Source organism: Pteropus medius, unplaced genomic scaffold (assembly GCF_902729225.1).
Source record: "Pteropus medius unplaced genomic scaffold, Ma_sr-lr_union100, whole genome shotgun sequence".
Lineage (NCBI taxonomy): Eukaryota > Metazoa > Chordata > Mammalia > Chiroptera > Pteropodidae > Pteropus > Pteropus medius.
In genome coordinates, this window is record NW_024345805.1 from 37,615 (window position 1) to 56,517 (window position 18,903).

At 38.1% G+C, this 18,903-nt stretch overlaps 1 long non-coding RNA gene and 1 other non-coding gene across 5 annotated transcripts; one reads left to right on the top strand and one right to left on the bottom strand.

The window, feature by feature from the left end:
- Positions 1-384: 384 nt before the first annotated feature.
- On the bottom strand, positions 385-17,314 carry LOC120612206 (uncharacterized). Of its 4 annotated transcripts, none has more exons than XR_005655392.1 (7): positions 14,547-17,314; positions 10,125-10,214; positions 6,622-8,038; positions 5,910-5,980; positions 4,578-4,795; positions 1,708-1,810; positions 385-522 (listed from the first exon to the last, which is right to left on the bottom strand). It is a non-coding gene; the product is annotated as an uncharacterized LOC120612206 (long non-coding RNA). The 4 variants fall into 4 exon arrangements; XR_005655394.1 differs by lacking the exon at positions 6,622-8,038 and having other exon boundaries at positions 14,547-14,722; positions 15,115-17,294; XR_005655393.1 differs by having other exon boundaries at positions 7,924-8,038; positions 14,547-17,293.
- Positions 16,036-16,109, top strand: TRNAV-CAC (transfer RNA valine (anticodon CAC)). The gene has a single exon. It is a non-coding gene; the product is annotated as a tRNA-Val (tRNA).
- Positions 17,315-18,903: the final 1,589 nt, after the last annotated feature.

The window sequence follows — 18,903 nt, forward strand, 5'->3', positions numbered from 1 at the left end:
CTGCCTCAGAGCATCCAAGGCTCCCCAGTGTTTGTTCATGACCTCCTCAGTCAGCGAAGTCATCGAGCTGCCACCAGAGGTCACCCACCCGAATTTGCCCAATTCTACCTCATCTTCTCATGCCCTCTGCCTTACTCTGAGCCACTCTCCACAAGAGCACACACAAATGCAAACGTCTATGAGAAACAAGCGGGGGGCATAAAAGAATTAGATGAACAGAGTATCAAATAGCCACAGATTCCTGCCTCTGAATTCCTGCAGGGCTTGTTCATTTACGTGGAAATTCGGTTTTACTTCTACATGGAACTTATTTTTCATTAAAATTGTTTAATACATGTTCAAACACTCTTCGGAATGATAAATGGAGAGAAAAGGGATGTGGATCTTGCCTGTGTACAGGACACAGCTGGGAATCTCTGGTGTCACGACGAGTAACTCGGGCAGCAGCTCGTAAACACGTACGAGGAAAGTGGCCTTCACTTGACACTTTTCCTTGTCAGATAGGCATCTCTGCTCAGTAACCTACCAGGAAAACACAACATACTCAAGAAACTACTAGAGAACCATTTCAAAGAGTTTGAGTGTCTCCTAGTAGAGTTTCATCATACATGAGAAATGGAGTCATGCCTGCTGGGGAGAAATGTGCTTATAAGTAAATTCAGGACTTAAATCCCAAATTCTTTTATGTCATTATCTGACTTCTGTGATTCTCAGGGTTCTCATCTCTAAAAGAGAGAGGTGTTCTTCAAGTCACTGGTGTAATATTCATAAGTTTTCAACTTTCTCTCTCACACAGAACACAGGAGTGTGTGCACACACACAGATACACACACACCAGATTCTAATAGTATTATAGAAAAATAATAAAATTACAATGGATACACCAATTCAATAGTATTGAAATATTTCCATCAAGTAGAAATGAACTTATCTGCCATTCATTCCATGGGAATCCTTTCAACTTAATGCCACAACCAGGCTAAGTTTAAGCATCCGAAAGGAGTGTTATAAGCCACTCTTACGAGCATGGAAGTTATAAAACCATAGAAGTAGAAAGCATATATTCTGCCTTCAATTTAAAAAGCAAAAGCAACCCCAATTCAATAAAACAATTAGTGTAGAGTACAAGAAAACCTTCCGAGTTACTAGAAGTAGCCAGTGCTTTCAAAATAATACTGGAAAACAGAGCCATGGGAGAGGCTGATGGTTACATTTTTATAAAGTAAGATTTAAACTAAATGTTAAAGAAAGTACATTCTTTTGTCTCAGGTGGTGGTTGATCCATTCTAGTGAGGTTTTTATATGGGTGGGAAAGTGACAAAATCTGCTTGACAGAAATGGAGGGTGTACTTGAAGATAAGTGATAAATTAGGATGGAGAAGAAAGTGAGCTGGATGCTTTGTCACTAGAGATAAGATTAGTGTGTTGAACACTTGATAGGAGACTAGAAGCAGGAGCCTTGGAATTCAATTCCACCTTAGAGCCCGCAAACAAATCTGTGGTTGGATGACAAAAAGATAGACAGCCAGACTGACAGACAGGCTGACGAACAGATGGATTGGATATCGAACAAATTTTCTTGGTTGTTGAATAGGATATGTTTTCAAGGTTTATGTGTTACACATCTAATAGCTTTCTCTGAAGCTGAAAAAAGCAGCAGAGAAAGTCGCTAAACCAAGACAGTTTCTATATGACAATCAGATATACCTGCTTCAACAGCACCATAAGTTTCATCTTGCATTTTCTCTTCCGCATCTAAATTGATTTGTTCCTCTGTACTGTTCAGAAGGGCCCAGCACAGGTGACCCAGCTGCACAGAGACCAGAGACAAGTCAGTTAGTCATGGGGACTATTTAAGTTATATGATGACACACTTGTGTATGGTGTTTTGCAACAAATCAAATGGCACTGAATAGTGCAGAATACAAACAAAAGTTTCTTATCACACACACTCACCTAACACACTGAGCATTTTCAATTATTTTTGTTTCTAATTCTCATATTAAATTCAAACTCTAAATAACTGGCTTGAAATCTCTCTCTCCCTCTGCATTGATATTCCATTAATGTTGAAGACTTTGGGGACATAAAATGTACCTTCACATTGTCTGTATCACCCGTTTCTCTTTAGCTCCATCATTATTGTTTAGTGTGCCTAGTGCTCACATTTATAACTTGTAAAATTTCCTCTTAAGCCCTAATTCTGGATTTATTATGTTTAGATATATCTATATGTTTGTACTATTTGTGAAGTCTGATAATTGATAACCAAATACATGTCTTCTCCATCACACCTCCCAAATTCTGTCAGTGCTTCCTTTATTTCCATTTTATTTTTATTTTATAATAATATTTTTGTACTTCCATTATTTTAAACTGTTGTGTAGAATTTCATTTTTTCTATAAATATAATTTCATTTTCATGCTTTCTGTGTATGTTTATCTAACATTCTATTTGCTATTATCATTGCATATCTTTTCTTCCCATAAGAGTTCCAAGACAAGTGATTGGATGCAGTGAAGAAATATCACCTCTGGCCTTTCTAAGGAAATGGTTTCACGTATCACATTTAAAAACAATTAATCTGGCACATGCTCAAAATTATGGCTCATCTTAACTGTCCACGTACTTGGTCCATGAATTTCTTCTTTGTGTGTATATTACTAGAATTTGTAATTGGTATTGTCACATACCACAATCGTAACAGACACATCCTGCACCTTCTCACATAGATTCATAATCACAGCTTCTGCAGTTTCTTCAGCTTAGCATTTTTTACTCTAACTCCACTTACTTCAGGAAAACTCTCTGCTTCATGCTCTTTGAATCTGTGTTCAGACTTGAACCAGGTGCCCTTTAGTCCCGCTAAAACCCCTCATCCTGGAATTTCTCTTTACTGCACTGCTGCAGTAGGTCCATAACCCTATTTGTGACTTTATCTAAAATAACTTATTTACACTTTATTTCGAAAGGCTATGTTTAGCAGTGTATTAATGATACATAAACACAAATTAAACAAATTGTCTCACTGTGACGTCATAGAATGCTTTTTCCTGTATAATTGGATTAAAAAGTGTGTGTGTGTGTGTGTATTTCTATAGGTATGAGTGGAAAATATATATTTTTGAAAACTATGTAAATTTTCTAGTTTTCTGTCGTTCAACACGCAATATTTAATATGAATGTCTAGTTACGAATTCTATTAATGTGTATTTCTGAAAAAGCACTCTGAACACCATCTTCTTCAGTTTCTCCATCCACACAAAATCTGCTGCCAACTCTTCCAAGAAATATGTGAATAGTCTTTGCTTCTAAATTTGATTGGTAAGTGTAAAATAAATAAATAATACATACATACATACATACATACATACATACATACATACATACATACTATCCATGCTATAATGCATCAACAATAATAGTATATAAACAGTATTTTTTCTTAAAATAATACAATTATTAATAGCTGGGCTGCTATTGTGCTTCCCCACATGTTGCTATTGTTGAAATGTTCCAGTGTACGTGTATTAAGACTTTGACTCTGCTTGGCATATATGACAATGCGTACATGTGCATTCTTTTCCAAAAGTGATATTAATAATATTATAGTATTCTGCCAGTGAGTTTTGCCTTAAATATATCGTGATCATTTTTCAAAGTAAATACTATATTTCACTCGTATTTTTGAATCGATACATAGTACTCTATGTTCTAATGTCTGTTTATTTCTCTAGTGATGAAAATTTTTGTTTCTCTCATTATTTTATTAGAAACCAATCTGGAGATAAATTATAGACATACATTATGTATATAATATGTACATATATAATTTATATTTAAATTTATATCAATATATAGAATTCAACATATTTACATATATTATAGTATACATATTTATATACATACTATATTGATAATGCAGGATATGTATAAATTTACTAATGTGCATTTTCATACTTGGACAAGGAATCTGATATAGGAGGCATGCAGCAGTAAGATTGTAGACTTGCTGGATATGAGACTTTTAATACTCTCACCAACAACTTGGAAGAATTGCTCAGTTCCTGACATTCTCATCAACCCTGCTTATTATTCACATTAAATATTTTGCCAACCTAAAAATCATACACATGCACATCACTGTTTTAATTCTCTTTCTCTTACTATCTCTGTGCCACTGTTCATGAAATAGAAGGAATACTACTTGCCCCAAATCAGATCCAGCTCAGATGGCAGCTCTGTTGTGAAGTCTTTCTCAGTCCCTTAGGCAACACATATTATTCTCTTCCTGGTATCCTATCATGAAGATGTAGATTTACCTCCAAAATGCACTGTGGAGTTATTTGAGTAGAACACCCATTCCCTAATTCTGTATTTCTTAATACACTGGAGCTCTACAATACTTGGTGCAAGTTATCGTTCAGCCGAATAACTAGGTGATAATCTCTTTGCTTTCTTCTAGCTCTAGCCATGCAAAGAATTCATCATCCTTGGACTTATTCACTAGTTAATAGTATTAGCAGGCACAGAAACTTACTTTAAAAAAAAAATACATCCTTTGCTCATTACTCACATGTACAACAGGAATGAGTTTAGAGACCAGGGAACATTCCAGGACAGCTGGGATAAACACCAAAATGCAACGATGGCCACGTACAGGGAGATAGTGCACTCCACAGATGAAATCAGGACAGTCACTGGAGGGCAGACAATCTCCTGTGTCGTAGGTGAACTCTGAGATCCTATGACTATGGCCAACCACAGCTCAATGAGTAGAGTCCAGAAGGCCTCCTGCAAAGGAAAGACCAAAAGCTGACCACCTTAATTATCATTCCATCTGCATGCTTGAATAAGAACAAAAACAAATGCCTAAACTTGACCTTAACATGACCCAAGCACAGAGAGTTGTAAATATCTGTTGGTTCAAGAAAGGAGTGGAGCTCAGGGATGCTCTCCATGATCCTGAAGTAGCATCTCACCATTGAGTCCCAGATTTTGGACACTGTTATCTACTCTAACACAGGATGAAGTTTTCCATGAGTTTTATTCGAGAAATAGATTTCTAGTCATGCTATCGAATTGAGAAAAATAAACAGACTATTAATTATGTTATAAAATATACAGACCTGAGACTAGCTCATTTTAACTGTTTTATTAAACTTCTGAAAAAAATGTTAAATCATTAATTATTTTTCTCAGAGAAACTTTTGGAAGTGGAAACATGTATCTGTATTTGCTGCTCAAGATATTCTCTTTAAATAAAACAATATCACATAGACATCAAGAATGAGCTTTGAATGAGGAACACTGGGGTCTGAATCCTAATGATCTCTTTACAACTCTAAGTAACATGGGCAAGGAACAGAGATAATAAACTCAGCACACGTGTTCCTCATCTGAAAATTACCACCATAAGAGCAACTTAGGATTAAATACACATGATCCACAATAATTGTTGTGATATGTATGTATCACAATAGCCCTCAGCACATATTAAATATTCGTGTACTAAGCCTTCTTCAAAGCACTTCACTTATTTTATATGATTCTGACAGTGGACCATAACTTAGTACACATTTTATTATCATCTGATGGATAGTCAAGTCATATGTGAATGATTACGATGATGTTAAGTGGCAGAGCCAGAAAGATACTCCAAAATCTGCATTTTTCTGCATTCTGCCATAGACACACATAATATCTCATAAAAAGATAGACAACGTGTATACGTGTGTGCACTGTATATTTACACACTTAAAATAGAATCAGGAATCGTTTCTGACTGCAACTAAAATTGAGATAATATTTTGTTGTACAAATCAGCAAAGATGCATTTGCTGCCATAGCGAAATAAACATTCACATTCTCACTCTGGCAGAGATAATGGTTTCCATTTTTCACTTACCTGTTTGTTGCCAACTATACGATGGCTGGCAGTATTGCCATAAAGTCTACAGGTCCCAGGAATCCCAGGACCTATAAATAAAAATGAAAGAGATGCACACTACTAGCAAAACACTCAACAGGGATCAGGGCCCACATGAACAGAGAAACAGAGTCGTAATTGCTCAAGGCAACATCATCTGTGATAGCCACAGCCTGTAACATCCAGATGTCCACCCACATCAGAGTGGACACCTTGTGACATACGACTAGTGTGGAACACCATACAGAAAAGGAAAAGGAAATGAATACTTGCTTCACTCAAAACATAGGTGAATCTCAAAAAATATATATGAGCAAAATAAAGCACTTAGGAGTACATGTTGAATTGTTTTGATGGTAACAGTCCAAACCAGGGGAACTCTGGACTGCAGTGATAGTAGTCATGGTGCTTATCCTCAGAAAGAAGTGGATTGGAGAGCCACATTTTTCTGCGGGTGATTTCATTCTCTTGACAAGACTAATGGTTACATGGTGCTCATTTTGTGACACATTATTGACTGTACATTTACATTTTACATACTTTTGGTAGGTTTTGGTGTTTTGATTTAAAAATTAAATGCTTTACAAATTGGCATGATAACATAGGACTTGTTGGAAAATTGTGAAGGAGAAGAAGAAGAAGAAGAAGATGTACTACGTCCTTTCAGTCTGTTTCTTTATAGTTCACTGACCTCAGGTCTCCTGGGCTGCTCAGGGCCCACTGGACAGAATCTTTCTCCATATCAACTCTGAGAGTTCGTCCATTCTGAGTCTGTTTTGCTTTTTATATGACTAATGTCTCAATGAATGCAAGTGATAAACTCTGTGGTAATATATGGATGCCTTAATCTGATATTTCTTTCGTGTGATGTGAGGTGAAACTTTTTGAGACCATGCATTAACATGTCAGAAGAGGTACAATTGTTATATTCCATAAACAAACTGATAGACTGTCATCAGGATGACACTGGAGACTGGTACGGTGTAAAGAGGAAGAAATAAGAATCAGAGCTTTCATAATTATGAGTACAAAACTATGTTTGTCATAGCTGTGGCCTCAATTTTTATATCTAAGAAAAAGAAAGTCGAATTCAATGTCCACTAATGTCCTTCCCTCAATTTAGAACTCTATGATTAATTTCACTGGAAAAGATAAGGGGCCCTAGTTCCATGATATATCTTCACTTTGCATAGAAAGTTCAGGCTGAAACCGATGTTCCCAAACCTTCATGTTAAGCACTCATAATTCCATGCCCGTGGCTAAACCTTATAGTTAAAAAAAAATGGTTTAAATTTTCAATTACAGTTGCATACAACATTACATTTGTTTCAGATGGAGAAACTAGGGATTAAATATTTGTATACCTTACAAAGTAATCACCCAGATAAGTCTAGGAAACACCTGACACCATACAGTTTGACAATATTTATTGACTCTATTCACTATGCTGCACTTTACATTTGGATGCTGTCATTTCAAAATGTCCTCTTGTATCAGGTATCAACTGGTGATAGACTCTCATTCAGCACTAACTCACAACATCAAGGGCACCACGTACATCATGAGTACTGCACAATGTCAGATTCTCATATCTGAACTTGACCGAAAAAGAAGAAGCCACGAAAGCAACATTTTTTATACAACACATATAAGCGAAGACTTATTGAACAACTGGTCTTCATTCTAAAGAAGGTGCTTCAGTCAGGGTGTCAGATAGAACTAGGAGGACACAGGACAACTGGCAGTGCATTGCTGGTTGCTGCTCATGAATTCTTCAGGAAGCTTTGTTCAATGTAAATGAGGGACTAGAGTGTATGTAGGGGGTTGGTACGGATGAGCCATCCTACAGGGTGGAAGAAAGATGGCAAAAGAGAAAAGCACAGAGGGAATAAGACAAATTATCTTTTCATACTTTTCTCTCACTTATGGGAAACTGAATGAGCTACAATTATTAAACTTTAAAAAAATAATAATGATTGAATTTCCACAGTACCTTCCATGGACTGATCTGTTGGGTGGACCTTAATTTCTCTTTTTTTTTTTTAATTTTTTTATTTTTATGTAGGCAATCCTGTGGACACACTTCTTTGGGTGGACTTTTGCTTTTCCTAAATGGAAATGCATGAAGAAAGATCTAGAGAAATTCATTCCCAATACAGACAGCTTTAGACATCTTGCTGGTAACAGACCAGAGGGTCTGTTTTATTCTCAGTTCAATCAGTTGATCCCATTACTCGCCGATTTTCCAGAAGTGTCATCTGAGTCAAAGCTGGGATTCAGGAAGATCATGGAGTTTAATGTGCACTTAAAACACCTACCAGATTGATTATGTCATACAAACCTCTATTTAGATGAGACCATACTGAAAGTATCAGAGCCTAGTAGGTGAGACCATTGGTGCTGATGTCTGATGACCTGGGTTCAAATTTTACATAGAAGTCACACGAACCTGAGAAATTCATGTTGGCCTTTGTCCTCAATTCTCTTTATTGTCATTCAAATTTTAACAAAGCCAACATATAGTATTTTGTGAGGCTAACATGATTAATACGAGTAAATACTTAGCATAGAGAAATATTCCTTCCTAAGTGATCTATAAGTATTTAATTGTGTAATATCTGGAAGAATAAGCTGCATACTTGGTGGTGGTTGGATGCCCAGAGGCACTGGGATTGGGATCACTGCAGTGCAGTAAAGAGTGTTTCTCTTCATCCTTCATGTGGATGTGGTGCTCTACAGCTCACGGAGAGTATCTGTTATCATCTCCTGTGATCCCACATCGGCCCCATGGGCTGAGCAGAGTAGAGGCTGAAGCTTATTATGCTTGAGGGTAAGACATTCAGAGAGGTTAAGTAAATATTGCAGGGTCACAGTAGTGATTTGAGATTGATCTGGGACTGGAAAAGTCCCCCCAAAAGAACAGGGACCCCAGAACAACTGTGACCTCTAGATCACATTCCATGCACTTTCTCAAACTCTCCTACACCAAACTTATAGGAGGCACAGTGGGTGTCCTGTAGCAGATGTCTGAGATAAGAACATCAATGCAAGATACTGTGAGGGAGCTTGGTGAGTGTACATGAGTGACTTTCCTTCCAGATTATCCTCACATTATCACCTGTCTAGAGGTGATATAATTAATAAATATAATGTAACAACACCAAATGACTAGTGCTCTTCTTCTTTCCCAAGGTGACTTAGAGCCTCGAACATTCAAAACCTACCCCCACATGACAGCTGTGCAGCAATCAATTCCCCTGTAACTGACAGATCCTGCTGTCATGTCAGACAATTGACAGAAATAGCAGTTAATGTGAAGGAACTGAGGGAGTAACCACATGGGCTGGTTCTTTGGAAGTTTAATGAATTAAATCAGCAACCTCCCCTGTCTCCTTGACTATTGTTCAGAGCAATTACCTATTCTGCCTGGAGTGAGGCCCGGCAACAAATGGGCAGTGATTGCACTCTGTCTGAATGTGTGCATCTTCCCTGCTCATCCAACCCTCACCAAAGTTTATTTTCTATTCTACAGACTCCTTGTCTGTCTCTAAACTCTGAAGAGTCAGGAGACAGAGTCTCATCTCTTGGGAGGACATTTAAATAGACAAATCCTATTACACCTACCCCAGGTCACTCCCAGAGGATCCCCAAGGCCTCCTCCCCTCTGTTCCCAAATGTCCATTCCACTAGCCAGATGGCAAGATCCATTCTCAACACTTGCTCAGGCAAAACTCAAACAGCCAGTGTTCTCTCTACATGAGCACTATCAAAGCCCTACCATGAAATCCCACTTTGTCTCCTAAAAATGCCCGGATCCAAAATTGCTGGTATTGGTCTCAGATTTGGCATTTATTTTCAGAAGAGTTGGGCCTGTGTAATCCCTTTCTCTTAACATCCATTGTTTGGGTGGCATCGAGACTCTTAATCAGATGAACAACTCAGGGTGTGTTCACTCTATAACAAGCACTTGTGCATGTACAAGACTGATCTTATTTTCATTTTAAGTAGTCAATAGAAAATCAAAGAAGGCAACTGAGCCTAACATTTTCTTTGTGAAATACCATATTGTTTTTGGCATTTTTTCTTATTCTTTCTAAATGCTTACTTTATATTTTTTAATGTGTATAACTTGATAGCTTCTTATAAATATAAACACATCTTGCCAACAAATTAATGATCGAATTTCCACAGTACCTTCCATGGACTGATCTGTTGGTTGAACCTTGATTTTTCTTATGGAGGCAACCTTGTGGACACACTTCCCTGGGTAGACTTTTGCTTTTCCTACATGGAAATTCATGAAGAAAGATCATGAGAAATACATTCCCAATACAGACAGCTTTCGACATCTTGCTGGTAACAGACCAGAGGGAAATTAGGAATAATTTATTCTCAGTTCAATCAGTTGATCCCATTACTCACCAATTTCCCAGAAGTGTCATCTGAGTCAAAGCTGGGATTAGTGTGCACTTGGAATACCTATCAGATTGATTATATGACACATGATCAATCCACATTGACGCCCAGATGTCTGCAGCACCCTGGCCACTTTATTTTTCTACTTGCCAGTCTATAGCCCCAAGAAGTACCCAGTGTTCTGACAGTGACCACCATGTTGAAGGTTTCTCTCTTTTTAATGTTATATACATGAAAATATCCAGAGGAAACTCTTGTGTCTCAGTGGATATTATTACTGAATATTATATGAATTTTTCCTGTGTAGTTAGTGAAGCTAAAGATTGTTATTTGAATTGTGATATCTGTACATCACATTGTAAGTACACGGCCAGTAAATTCACTCCCTCTACATTTGCATACAGTGGAGCATTTCCCGTGGTGTTTACTCAGAATGATGCTGCCGTGAGTGACTGTGTACAGGCCTCCGGGGGACAAGAGCACCCCTGTCTCATTCTTGTGATTGGACATAAGTGGTAGGAGTAGGATTGCTGTGACATAGGTACAGATAACTGTAAAGCACAGTGGAGAAAAATTACCAAAGTGGCTGAACTCATATACATTCCCATAGCAACATGAAACAGGTCTAGTTCTTCCACATCCTCACCAGCCCTGGCTGGTGTTTTTCTGTTCTCTGTAGGTGTAAGAGTGAAATGTTGTAATTTAATATGCATTTTACTAATCACTGGTGTGGTTGAGTGTATTTTCAGACACTTGCCCTGTTGAACTTGCTGGATTTTCTTTGATTTATGATGTGCTAAAGTAGGGAGCCAGCAGATCGTCTCTCTCAGCAGCCCACACCTTTCTGTGAAGCCCTGCCTGTTCTCTGAGAGACTATAGTCCTTCATGAGAGAGCCAAATCCTGTTCTCAGAGATCCCATATCTCTGTCCCAGAGTCCCCCATGGAACATAGAGAGAACAATGTCCCTGCTTTAAGGATATCTCCATATTTCTCAGGAGAGAATTACCTCCCTATTCTCAAAAATAGCACTATCTCTCAAAGCACCCCAAAGATTCTTCAATAACTAGGTAATTCAGGTCTCAAACCAAAGCCATCATTATTTTATAATCCTACATCTATCACAATCTCTCAAGTTTACTTCTATTATCCAAGTATCTGCCCCATTTAGAAGAGATTATTGAAACTGTGAGCTAGGCAAAAAAGCAGTACTAAGTAGAAAATGCATAAAAGACACAGAGTGGAAATTTGACTGATATATGGCAATTGACCTGTTCAATCCTTGAGTGTACCCTTATTATATGCAAATTATGGTTTCAATATTAGGCTTATTATTTAACTGTATATATTCATTAAGTTTCTCAATTAAATAATCAATTACTGACTAGTAGAAAATATTGAAATTCATATCTTTACAAACAACCACTATAAATCGTTAAGTAATTTTCCTTAGTTTACTTTTTCTTGCCATTTGCTGGTGTTTGTTTTGAGGGTGGCTATCAATGTTCAGTCCAGACACTCCATGGGAAAAGGCACAACGGGGAGCAGATTCTGCCGAGTACTGAGGCTCTATAGCCCATCTGTACAGAAAATGGCAAGAGGGTGGCATATGAGGCTCATAACTAAGTGGTACCTTGAGTTCTTTTTGTTGTCCCTTGGATGTGTACCTCATGGGCCTTCAGCACTTCTTGGGCACGTACTCATAATGCCATATAATACCACTAAGAATCTTACTTATTTTCATCAGATCTGGGATCCATGCTAAGGGGTGACCGAGAACTGACAGGGTTTGTTCGTGTGTCTCAAGTGATGTCCACCGAATCTCAGAATTTGTGAACTGACAAAAAGCACTTGAGCCTCTTATGTGCTTGTGTCACCAATGACTATGACAAAATCTGTGACATGGTGCATCAATATAGCCCTACGCGATGTGACCACTAAGCTACTTTCTCACGTGAACAGTATTTAGGTTCTCTATAGACTCAAGAAGTCCCAGGCAAATGTGCCGATGCTGGGAATCCTTTGCACGGTAATAAAGATTTCATGGCTGAGAAATAAGGATGGGTCAGTAGCCCAGAGCACTAGCATTGAGACTCCATGCATTGCACCATCTTGACTGTTCTACTTAGGGGCTCATGAACCTGAGCATATTCTCCTCTGTGCCTCTATTTCTCCACCAGGAAATAAAGATAGAAATCAAAACCAGACATACATCTTTTTGGAAGTGCTGAAGTATTTAATGTATTAGATTGTGTGGTATAAATACTAAGGAAAGTTAATTATTGGTGAAATGCATAAACTTAGATCTCACAACTTAAAATGACTCAGATATGCACTCAAGATCAGAGAGTCCAAATTCTCAGGCCATTGTTCTATCTATGACAGACGTCTGTTTGGTCTAAAGACAACTACTTTACTTTAATCTAATCCCAGTTTTAAGAAACCAGATAAAAGTGTCAAAAATGCTGTTGGTGAGGTCACCCCACACGTAACTGGAGAATTTTTCTCTACTAAGATCCAGTTGCCTAACTCATGATCAAGAGCTACATGTGCAAATAAGATGAACACCAGATTTATGAATAAGGGGCATTATCTATTAAAATGTCTTTTATTCTCAAAAATGTGAATCAATATCATGTCATGTATTTTCCTCCTCATAAATACAAACACTTCAAAAATGAGACAGATGCCTCATTATAGAACGAGCTCTAGAAGAAGAGTCAGATCTGAATCAATCATGTGGTATGATAAATCATTATTAATGGAGACACCTTCTTTGTCAAAGCTGCAATTCTATGTGAAAAATTAGGTAATTATCCATTTATGTGAATTTTTCTCCTTGCATGTGTACATTTTCCTCTATATGGAACCAACTTTCTATATACTTGATTATCTATTAGCTCCCATCAGTTCATTTACCTATTTCTCTATCTATAATGGCATATCGAAAGATTTGTTATTAATTGGATACTTAAGTGCAAAAAGAACAACAACACTACATTTTCAACATTCTTACCTCTGGTGAGGTGAATAGGTTGCATGACAACATAAAAATTGTTATCTCTGTAAAATCACAAATTTGGACAACACTAACAGTATAAAAGTAAATGTGTTTTTCCCTTCACAAACTGAAATCTACATACACATTTTATGATAGGATTTGGAAAACTAGAAACCTGAGTGGAAGCAATGTTTCCCAAATATAAGGAATACAGTAAATACTTCAGGATCAGAGAGGACACATTAAAAACAATGTTAGGACCCCTTCATTGTGTGAAATGCCTCCCTACCCATCTCCACAGTTTTGGAGTCACTTCAAGTTCTGAAATTAATAATTCTCATAAGTTTCGACAAGGTGAAAATGGCATCGAATAGACAGTCCATATTTCCCAATATATATCTGTATGAGAGGTGAGGGTGCTGAAAGTAATAGAAAATGATATATTTATAACTTTACATGACAAATACTAGAAAGAAAATTAAAATGATAAATTATTTTGAGAAAAAGGAATTGGCTCATTTGAAGGGACAGCACTCAACAGGCCATGTGAACACACAGCTGCAGCTGCAAAGAACGTTCCCCGTCTGAGGAGTGAAATCAAGAACTTGTCTCCCTGCTTTCACACACTCAGCACAAAAAGTGGCAGTTAGGACCAGGGACAAGACACATATCAGCACAGAGCCATTGTGACAGAGCATGACATGACTTTCAGTGTGACTTCACAATCCACACTGTGGGGTCCGGCTGCTGGTTTACAGAGTGAATGTTTCATTTTAAACACTGACTCTCATTCCACATATTACTATTCTCTTTGTTTGAATACGAGATCTATAGGGCAAAATGACCTGCCTCCAAATACAGTCAACAGTAAAAATGTAAAAGGATCAAAGTAAACTCATTGAATAAAACCAAGCTTCTGTTATTGATTTGATGTATCATCATCACACATTCCTACCATTTCTGTTCCACAAAACATTTCACAGACAAATAAAATCAAATGTGTTCTGCAGTGCACAAATTAAAACAAAAAGCATTATTTTTTTTTCAGTTTGAAGAAACCGCATTTCTATGAAGACAGTTGTCAACTATGCAAGTCCTTCTCCCCACCTCTACATATACAGGTGTCTCCACTATGTTAAAGTAGAGCGTTCTTAGGAAACCTTCCCAAAGCCCAGACAATGTAAAGCAAAGAAGCAATTACCTGAGGATGCATCTTGCTAACGGATGCACAGACTCCACGGAGATTAAGCACAGACGATCACAGACACAGTTCCAAGTGAAGCCAACTTGATGTTGAGATGCGAATGTGGTTCTTGAGGAAGGAGCTTGTTGGAGCAACTCTTGCTGCTCAGGGTACCACTGCCTCTGGAGCCAGTCCTGCAGAATACACTCTGAACACTACTAGAGTTTTCACTTTTCTTTAAAAAATCAAAAATTCTCTCTGGATTTTATTTGTTCAAAGAGGTACCAATGTAAGTCTTTCGTAAATGTGAAGGGGCTTAAAGCAACCTTTTCAATAGTAGAGTATGCCTAGATCGACATATACTTAATGATTTTATAAATAGATAAATTCAGGTAATCTCTCAAATATAGGCTTAAAATGTGGGCCTTATTCATATCTCAACACTAATACACATTATTATGACCTCTTTATGAAAAAACAAAAAACTATGGAAAGGGATGTGACCAATTTCCAAAGATGTGTGTTTTCCAATATTTTTGCCTGAATTAACACACACACAAGAAAAAAACTACAAAAATGACCACACCTTGTGTGCACCTCCAAGGAGGACAGTGCTGAAAAGTGAGAAGTAGGAATCATGACAAATCCAGTCAAGAGTCCTCATGCTCCTTGTGCCCCAGCAGGCTCTGTGACAAGCAAGGGCAGACTGAGAACTGTGGGAAAGAGAAGAGGGAATCTTGCAAAGGGCACTAGATCAATCTCAAACTACTGCGAAGAAGTCAGAGCCACAGAGTCAGGATAAACCAAAATACTTGCCAAGACGATGAGAGCATGGAAAGTAGAGAAGTTCCTTTACTGCAGGTGTGATTTAAAGCAAGTAAGATTTAAGGAGCAGAGTGGTATCGGTGAAAATTGTGGAGTGGGGAAAACTAAGAGGCGTCCCACCAGACAGCAATGAATAGACTCAAAATGGTCAGAATCAAATATTTTAGAACTCTCGAAGTTAACCAAAAGTTCACAGGAACCATGGAAAATTTAATCAAGAAATACAAGATGAATCTCAGTGAGTATCATCACTTGGGCCCATCTTCTGCTTTCCAACTTAATGGTGCCTTGAAGAAAGCTGAGCACACTCTGGAACAGGTAACTGCTGCAGAGGGGGCAGAAAGAACCCGATTCCTCAGGAAGTGTGGTTGTGTATGCTGACATGCACTGTCTGGAATTGCTTTTTTTCACCTTCCCTGGATTTTTGCCCATAATATCTAAGGGCAAAACTGTATATTACCAGCAGACTAAAGGAGTAACAGTTGAGGTAAACGAAATAGTTACCTAAAGCCTTTGGAGGAAAAAAAAAAAACTATACAGTAATTCAGGGAAATGGATTCAAGAAAAGTGGCTGAATTTCAATAGAGATGGTGAGCTCATTAGAGTGTCACTCTCTCTCAGCCCCATGCCCTGCTCAGCATTCCACACATGCCTTGAAATCTAAAAGCCAACAATCAGGAGTGGCTCCATAGTGTAGTGGTAATCATGTCTGCTTCACACGCAGAAGGTCCTGGGTTCGCACCCCAGGTGGAGCCACGGACCATATCCCGGGTGCACCAGGCCCTGGGTGCACACCGTGAGCATGTGGGAGGAGACACTTCAACTTCAGAGGTCCAGTTCTTAAGGGGAAATGGCAACATCCATAGGTCAAGGGTGGAAGTTGGGTGGCGGGGGGAATTAAAAAGGGGAGAGGAATAAAAACCTAAAAGCCAACATTCACAGTGAAACCAGAAAACTCACAGCCCCACGAGGGATCAGGCCAGGCTGAGATCCCATAGACTACCAATTTAAGATGATTATCATTATTTGATCTGTTCCAGAACCTATGGAAGACCCTACATGCTTGAATGTCTGTTTTGGCCTGACTTGGAGCTTGCCCAAAACAAAAAGTTTATTCCTGGGCATGTATGTCAAAACAATAACTAGCATTTGTTTCTCCACAGTTACCTGAGGTGATAGATAGGAGCTGGAGCAAACAATAGACTGAAAAAAGGAAAATGCTCTTTCCTAATGTGCCAGCTACCTCACAATCTACTTTTAGCAAGCAACATAAGAGATCCAAAGCTGTGATCTTAAACCAGGCCTTCTGTGGAGGTGAAGGGGAAACTTGTAAGAGAACAGCCTGAAGTCAAGAAATCTGACTTAGGAGGCTGGAGAAACATGGCGGAGTGAGAGACATCCCCAGATCACTCCCCTTGAAACAACAATAAGCTGAACATCTGAAACTCAACAAAACACACCCAAACTACACACCAGCACATCTGAGTGTGAGATCTGTGCAAAACAGCTACCACAGATCAGAACCCCGGGTGTCGGGAGGTGGGCTGGGAGAAATAAACAGCTGCCTCTCGCAGCCGCTGGAACTATCTGTAGGAAGAGGGGGAGGAGAGAAGGTGTGGTGAGTTTCCTGAACAGCTCTGCTTGGGAGAATTGTGAGTTCTACACAGCTGGCAGCAGGGCCCAGTCATCAGGTCAGAAAACAGAGAAACGGACCAACAGAGAAACAACAGTTGATTTTTACCGACTCTGGTTGCAAAACCAAGGCTAAGCCACAGCCCCCAACCCCCAAATCAGAGGGTCCCTGCCCAATACCTTCCAAGACTGATCATAGTGGAGCCCAGAGTAATCTGAGCAAATACTCCTGAAACTGTTGCTAATACTGACAAAGATCAAAACTGAGGGTAGCAAGTGTGATAAAATATTGGTCAGAAAATAAAAATGCTTTATTAAGGCTTTATATAAAGCAGAGATCCAAGAGGCTTAGATGCTACCAACTGGAAACCAAAAGAAAAGCACTTTATTTGCAGCTGGCTAAAGAGAGACCTTTATATAACAAATCTTTCTGGGGCAGGGGGGAAGCAGAATACATTTCCATTAATGTCCAGGTGGAGAAATAGCCTATTTAACACCATGAAAAACCAAGATGATGAGGCATCTCAAGAAGAAAAAGAAAAATCTCCAGAAGATAAACTTACAGACATAGAAATATACAACTTAAATGACAGAGAATTCAGGATGGTACTTCTGAAAAATCTCAATGTGATCCAAAACAACTCAAATCAACAATTTCAGGAAATGAAAAAACAATTAGATGAGCAGAGCACGGATATTGAAACCCTCAAAAAGAACCCAATAGAACTTCTGGAGATGAAGAATACACTGCAAGATTTGAAAAATGAAATAGCAAGCTTGGGAAATAGAGTCGACCAAATGGAGGAAAGGATCGGTGATATTGAAGACAGAAATCTAAAAAAAAATCAGAAGGAAGAAGAAAGAAACTGAAGAATGAAAAATAATGAAAGAGAAATTCAAGAACTAACTGAAACCATCAGGACAGGAAACATAAGAATAATAGACATTATCAAAGCCAAGGAAAAGGAACAGAGGTTAGAAAGCATTTTCAGACAAGTAGTTAATGAGAATGTCCCAAATATAAAGAATGAGCTGAGTTTGGAATTCAAGGTCAACAGAACACCCAATTATCTCAACCCAGAGGCCTGAACTACAGGAAATACTGAAAGACATCAGTTCACCTAAAACAAAATGAGAAAAAAAAAACAACACATAGTTAGGAGTAAGGTCGCTATCAGACAAATAGAAGCAGAAGAGTGCAACTCTTACTAAAAATGGGGCATTATAAGCTTAAATAATAATAAAAAAATTGATATAACAAGATAGTAATGAATGTTCAGCATACATAAGAACAAGTTGAGATAACAATGACTGAAAAGGGGGGATTCGAAAATTTAAATTCACAAAAGGGAATAGAGATAAGGCATGTGCAGAAGAAAATGAATCAATATATATATATATATATATATATATATATATATATATATATATATATATATATATATATAATTATCCTTTACATATTCATAATGGTAACCACACACAGAAATTCAGAAATGAAGTATATAATATAAACCAAGAAAGACCAGAGGGAAAAACCACAAAAAGCAACCGAAAAGATGAAAATAGAAACACAAGGACAAGGAAGCAATGGAAACACCAAGCTACCAGAAAACAGAAGATAAAATGGATATAAGAAGACCTCATATTTCAATAATCACCCTAAATGTAAACGGATTTAACTCACCAACATAAAGGCACAGAGTTGCAGAATGGATCAAAAAACAAAACAAAACCATACGCAACCTCCAGCAGACACATGTCAGCTCCAAAGACAAATATATACTCAAAGTGAAAGGGTGGAAAATGAAATTTTGAGCAAATGGCATTCAGAGAAAAGTAGGCAGTCGCAGCACTAATATCAGATGAAAGAGACTTCCAAAAAAAAAGTAAAGAAAGGTACTGAGGGACACTCATG